At 42.1% G+C, this 6,908-nt stretch overlaps 1 pseudogene; it reads left to right on the top strand.

The window, feature by feature from the left end:
- Positions 1 to 209: 209 nt before the first annotated feature.
- On the top strand, positions 210 to 853 carry LOC111540955 (annotated as a pseudogene).
- The last annotated feature ends 6,055 nt before the right edge of the window (positions 854 to 6,908 follow it).

Below are 6,908 nucleotides of genomic sequence, written 5' to 3'. Positions count from 1 at the left end.
TTTCCTTTATTTCAGCTTTGCTTTTATCTGACAGAATTTCACTGTCAGAGTTATTTTATCTATTTCCCCTACTCTGTTTTTGGTGGGAGACTTTTTTACAGCATGGTTCTTGAAATTGCATAACTGAATACTGAAAATCTTCACAAAACCCAGCATCTTGCTAGGCCTTTTGGGCAAAAAGAAAAGCCTGGCGTCGGCAGTGAAGGAAGATGGCAGCCCAGAGCTTCCCCACGCCATTGCATGGGCACGTGGGCGGCAGTGCCTTCAGCGATGTGTATGAGCCCGCGGAGGACGCCTTTCTGCTTCTGGACGCGATCCAGGTAGCGGCTGCTGAGCTGGCGGGAGTGGAAATATGCCTGGAAGTAGGGGCAGGGTCTGGTGTAGTATCTGCATTCTTAGCTTCTATAATAGGTCCTCAGGCTTTGTACATATGCACTGATATCAACCCTGAGGCAGCAGCTTGTACCCTAGAGACAGCACGCTGTAACAAAGTCCACATTCAACCAGTTATTACAGATTTGGTCAAAGGCTTGCTAGAGATTGAAGGAAAAAGTTTATCTTCTGGTGTTTAATCCCCCCTATGTAGTGACTCCACCTGAAGAGGTAGCAAGTCATGGAATAGAGACAGCTTGGGTTGGTGGCAGAAATGGTCGGGAAGTAACGTGCAGGTTTTTTCCCCCTGGTTCCAGCTCTCCTTTCACCAAAAGCATTATTCTAGTTAGTTACCAGTAAAGAAGACAACCCAGAAGAAATTTTGAAAATAGTGAAGACAAAAGGTCTGCAAGGAACCACTGCACTTCCCAGACAAGCAGGCTAAGAACCTCTTTCAGTCTTCAAGTTCACCAAGTTCTAGCATACAATGTGTGCCCAGAGCTACTGGAAACTGAATGCATTTAGCATATCTTGAAACTGAAGTTATTCATTAGGTAAAAAGGAATTTTATCAGAAATTTGTCACTGAAAAAAAGGTAGAAAGGTAGAACATACCCTTTCACTCAGGTCTGTATAATTATTTGCACAAGTACAAGTAAATATGTATATTATATTTATAATTTGCATTTTAAATATAAAAGTTATGTATGAAATATTTATTTCAGCATTATTTAGTAAGGCGACAGAATTGATCTGGCAAATCAATTTTTTCATACCAGTCCATAAAGGCAGTTTGCTTTCAGATGGCAGGGCCAGCAATACACCTTCATTGTCCAATGTATATCAACTCTCCAACTCTATGTCATGATTTAGTTCATGGGGGTCTTGATTGCCTTTCCCTTCCACAAAATACTACACTGATTTGTTATATTGATGGCATTATGTTGATTTGACCTAGTGAGCAAGAAGTAGAAACTACACTAGACTTAGTGGAAAGACATTTGCATCAGAGGGAAGGAAATAAATATGACTACAATTCAAGGACCTTCTACCTTAGTGAAATTGATAGGGATCCAGTGACATGGGGCATGTTGGAATATTTCTTCTAAGGTGAACAATAAGTAGTTGCATCTTACTGCTCTTACAGCCAAGAAAGAGGCACAATACTTAGTGGGCCTGTTTGGGTTTTGGAGGCAACATCTTCCAATTTCATTATGATACTCCAGCCCATTTATCCATTGACTCAAAAAGCTGCTAGTTTTGAGTAGGGCCCAGAACAAGAAAAGTCTCTGCAACAAGTCCAGGCTGCTGTGCAAGCTACTCTGTCACTTGGGTCATGTGATCCAGCAGATCCAGTGGTGTTTAAGTGGCAGTGGCAGATAGGGATGCTGTTTAAAGCTTCTGGGAGGTCCCTATAGGTGAATCTTGGTTTAGGATTTTAGAGCAAAGCCCTGCCATTACCAACAAATAACTAATCTCTTTTTGAGAAACAGCTCTTGGCCTGATAGCGGGCCATAGTAGAGACTGGTACTTAAGGAGTCACCAAGTTACCTTGCAACTTGAGCTGCCCATCATGAACTGGTTGTTATCTGAGCCACTAACACACAAAGTTGGATATGCACAGCAACACTCCGTCATCAGATGGAAACGGTATACACATGATTGGGCCTGAGCAGACCCTGAAGGCACAAGGAAGTTACATGAAGAAGTAAGCCAAATTTCCATAGTCCCCACTTCTGCTATCTGCCTTCTCTCTTCCAGCCTGCATCTGTGGCTTCATGGGAACTTCCCTACGATCAGCTAACAGAGAAAGAGAAGACTTAGGCCTGGTTTACAGAGGGTTCTGTATGATATGCAGGTACCACCCAAAAGTGGACAGCTGCAGCACTACAGCTCATCTCTGGGTTATCTTGAAGGACAGTGGTGAAGGGAAATCCTCCCAGTGGACAGAACTTTGAGCAGTCCCCCTGGTTGACTTTGCTTAGAAGGAAAAATGGCTAGATATTCAATTATATGTCAATTCATAGGCTGTGGCCAGTGATTTGGCTGGATGGTCAGGGAGTTGAACATAACTGGAAAATTGATGACAAAGAGATTTGGAGATGAGGTATGTAGATAGACACTGAATGGGCAAAAAGGGTGAGGATATTGTGCCCCATGTGAATGCTCACCAAAGGGTTAGCAAAGAAGGATTTTAATAAAGTGGAAAAGATAGCCTGTTCTGTGGATACCAGTACGCCTCTTTCTCCATCCACCCCTATCATCACCCAATTGTCTCATGAACAAAGTAGCCATGGTGACAAGGATAGAGGTTATGCATGGGCTCAGCAACGTGGACTTCTACTCACCAAGGCTGACCTGGCCAAGGCTACCTTTGAGTGCCCAGTCTGCCAACAGACACCAACACTGAGCCCCTGATATGACACCATTCCCAGAGTCATCAGTCAGTTGCCTAGTGGCAGGTTAATTACATTGATCCACCTCCATCATTGAAGGGATAGTGTTTTGTCCTTACTGAAATAGAGCTTACTCTGGATACAGATTCACTTTCCCTTTGTGCAATGCTTCTACTAAAACTACCATCTGTGGACTTACAGAATGTCTCATCTATGACCATGGTATTCCACACAGCATTACAAGGAACTCAGTTCACAGCAAAAGTGTGACCGTGGGCCCATGCTCATGGAATTAACTGGTCTTACCATGTTCCCTAATATCCTGAATCAGCTGGTTACATAGAGCAGTGGGATGGCATTTTGAAGACAGTGATAGCACCAGCTATATAGCAGTGCCTTGTAGGGCTGGGACAAGGTTTTCTAGAAGGCTATCTGTGCTCTGAATCAGCATCCAGTATATGGTGCATTTCTCTTATGACTGGGATTCGCAGATGCAGGAATCAAGGGGTCAAAATAGGTGGAACACCATTCGCTATTAGCCCTAGTGACCCACTAGTGAAATTTTTGCTTCCTGTTCCCATGACTTACGCTCTGCTGGCCTAGAGGTCTTACATAGGGTGGAATGTTTTCCACTGAGAGACACAATCATGATTTAATTGAACTGGAAGTTGAAGACTGCTCCTCAGCCATTTGGGCTTCTCATGCCTCTAACTCAATAGACAAATGAGTTACAGTGCTGGCTGGGTGATTGTTCTACCAAGTAGAAACCGGACTACCCTGAATGGTGGTAAGGAAAACTATGTTGGGAATACACGAGATACCTTAGGGCATCTCTTTGTGTTACCATGCCCTGTGATTAAGGTCAGTGGAAAACTACAACCTAATTCAAACAGGACCACTAACGACTCAGACCTTTCAGGAATAAAGGTTTGGGTCACCACTGGGTAAGTGCCATGACCAGATGAGGTGCTTGCTGAAGGCAAAGGGAATACAGAATAAGTGATGGAAGAATTACTAGCTTTGATCGTATGACCAGTTACAGAAACACAGACTGTGATTGTCGTAAGTATGTCCTCCATATTTTGCTATGACTCCATTTTCTGTGTGTGTAGCTTTGTTTTCTTTCTTCCCATTTCCTTATTCTGTAACATAAGCTGCATTGATTTTATAGCCTAGTGTTTAAATATTGTTAATTTTAAAAACTGGGTCCAATATTCAACCTTGATTAATTTTACATCATAGTATTTAAGTTATGAGATATCAAGGAGAGAGTAAATATCACAGGAAGACTTTAGCTTCTCTTCTGGGAAATGGGTTGGTGTGTTTCTGGTAGAATGCTGGATGGTTAATCATGTTAGATGGAATCATGACCTTGTTATTGTCTTTATGTGGCAGTTACGTATAGTTTAAGGAGATGTATATGGGTGCCAAGTTGATAAGGGTGAACTTGTCATGGTTAATTTTATATGTCAACTTGAGTAGGCCACAGGGTGCCAGATATCTGTTTAAATATTATTCTGGACTGTCTTGAGTGTGTTTACAGAGGAGATTCGTATTTGAACTGGGGGACTCAGTAAAGGAGATTGCCATCCCCAAGGTGGGTGGGCATCATCCAATTTGTTGAAGACGTAAATAAAATAAAAGGCAGAGGAAGGAAGAGTTCACCCCTTAAAAAAAAAAAGAAAAGCCTGGCATCCTGGTTACCTGCCTGGTTGGAGTGGACCTCCTCCCTGAGCCGTGCTGGGAAGTGGTGTGCCCCTGGGGCAGCAGGGCAAATGATCCTGGAGCACCGTGGAGAAGAACTACCTGGCCATCCCCGGGGTTACGCGGAGTCTGGACATTAAATAACGTGTCTACTATGCAGAGGCTCTAACTTCTGACAAGAAGCCGCTGGGGAAGCATCGATGTGCTGCTCACAATTAGGGGCTGGTGGAAATCCAGCCGAAAGGAACAAAGTGATTCTGAGGACAAAATGGCTCAATCAAGTGAAAAGTGATTTCAGACCTGACATCAGCCTGACAGTAGCAACTGGGTTCTTATTATTATCTGCTTTTGAACCTCAGTAGGAGAACTTGCCTACCTTTGATACTGTAAGCAGGATCCTTCATGTTTAAAGATTAAAGCAGCTTTCTGGCTTGTTAGAAAGAAATCACATGGGAATGGGTTTCACAGCCAGAAGCTGAGCTCTCTCAAAAGGATGTCACTCTGCAGCAAGATTATCTCCCCCTTCCATGAATACCAAAAAAGCCCCTGATTAATTCTTTCCATTAGGAGCCCCATGTCCCACTACTGTTAGATTTAGGATTGAAACAATATAGTCTGATTACCACTGTGTCCTGTGCAGTTTAGATTGTAAGTGTGAGATGTGAAATATAAGAATTTTTTTTTTAACATCCTGTCACTCCAGATGAGAATATACTTTGAAAGTGAAATTGGAAACAATGCAATGCTGATTAAGCACTAGGACTCTCACACAGCCTACCGTGACAAGATTTTGATTGGCATTATGTAATTAAAGGGTACTTTAAATGGTTGCTAAACATAATGAGCTACAAAAAGGTGACAGAAGAATAATTTTAACATAGGAATTTTTAAAAAGTTATACTCATTCATAATATGTATAAAACACCTGATCGAACATTTAAAATTAAATCTGTAGGGTGTGCTGAAAGGGTTATATTCCACAGTTTTTCGTGGAATATATTTTTCGTTTACATAAAGCAATACTTTTTTTTTTTTTTTTAGATGGAGTCTTGTTCTTGTTGCCCAGGCTGGAGTGCAATGGTGCGACCTCGGCTCCCTGCAACCTCCGCCTCCGGGGTTCAAGCAATTCCCCTGCCTAAGCCTTCTGAGTAGCTGGGATTATAGGCGCCTGCCACCTCATCCTGCTAATTTTTTGTATATTAGTAGAGACAGGGTTTCACCATGTTGGCCAGGATGGTCTTGAACTCCTGACCTCAGGTGATCTACGCACCTTGGCGTCCCAAAGTGCTGGGATTACAGATGTCAGCCACTGTGCCCAGCCTTACATAAAGCAATAATGTAAGGCACACTATATTCGCAAGAAATTGCTAGTTAATGTGTATAAATCATTAGGGAAAAAGGGAAGTTTTGAGATATAAAACAATGGTATTTTAGAGGATAAATACCAATATGCCTTGATTTATCCCTTCTGCGATAGTATTTACTGAATATAATTAAAATAATTAAAATTTTTAATTGTTTTACTGTCCATAAATTATCCTCAATCAAAATGTTTAATTGTTAGCTAATTTGAACATACTTCTATGGTTGGGGGGAGGTTTGGTCTGAGAGAGGGGAACAGAAACAGCCCCAAATGCTTTCTCCTGCTCCCTGAGCAATACTTACAAACCTGAAGGCCCGTTTGCAAAAGCACCTCATTTGCAGTGTCACTAGGGAGTTACCAAAATGCAGAGAAAAGTGTGTTCTAAAGATTGAAAAAAATTAAGTTGATTTAAAATTTTTCTCTTTTTTTTCTAATCCCCAATGTGATAGTATGATTTAATATCTATATTTATGAGTTATTAGTGGACACACACAATTTATTAGTGTGAGTTCTATGTGTTTTTGCCAGAAAGGCCACTCTTGATGGTCAAGCCCACGGCTACTACTCGTTGTCCATGCTTAGGCTCACAAGCTGAGAGAAAGCTGCTGGAATCAGGGGGCATGCATCCTCCGGCGGCTCCTCCCAGGCACTCTTAGGTGACTGGTGGTTCCCTTGCAAATGCACTTACAGAGCAGCAGATCTTGTTAATTATTCCTGTAACCAACCCTGAACTTTCTCCTTTGCCTCTTTTTGAACTTAAGGAATAGATGGAACTGAACTGATCTGACTACAAGTAAACAGGCATAGAAACTCCTGATTGGCATTATTAGTCTTCACTAAAGAGAAGCACAGCAGGGCCCTCTCGAATGTCAGGTTGAGAGTGTTTGACAAACCTGGACAGCCCAAGAGAAAAATGTTGCTAAATGAGTTCACAATAAGCCCTTCACATTCCTACTTTCTCCTATAAATTGCTTTGCAACAACGGGAGAGGTGGAGGAGACCTTTATTCCCATCAGATCACTGGACTCTTTGTCAGGACTTGGTTCCATCCTGACTCTGTGATTAACTATGGTG

Source organism: Piliocolobus tephrosceles, chromosome 13 (genome assembly GCF_002776525.5).
Source record: "Piliocolobus tephrosceles isolate RC106 chromosome 13, ASM277652v3, whole genome shotgun sequence".
NCBI lineage: Eukaryota > Metazoa > Chordata > Mammalia > Primates > Cercopithecidae > Piliocolobus > Piliocolobus tephrosceles.
Note: the sequence above shows the minus strand (reverse complement) of the source record. Positions and strands in the feature narration are given on the sequence as shown.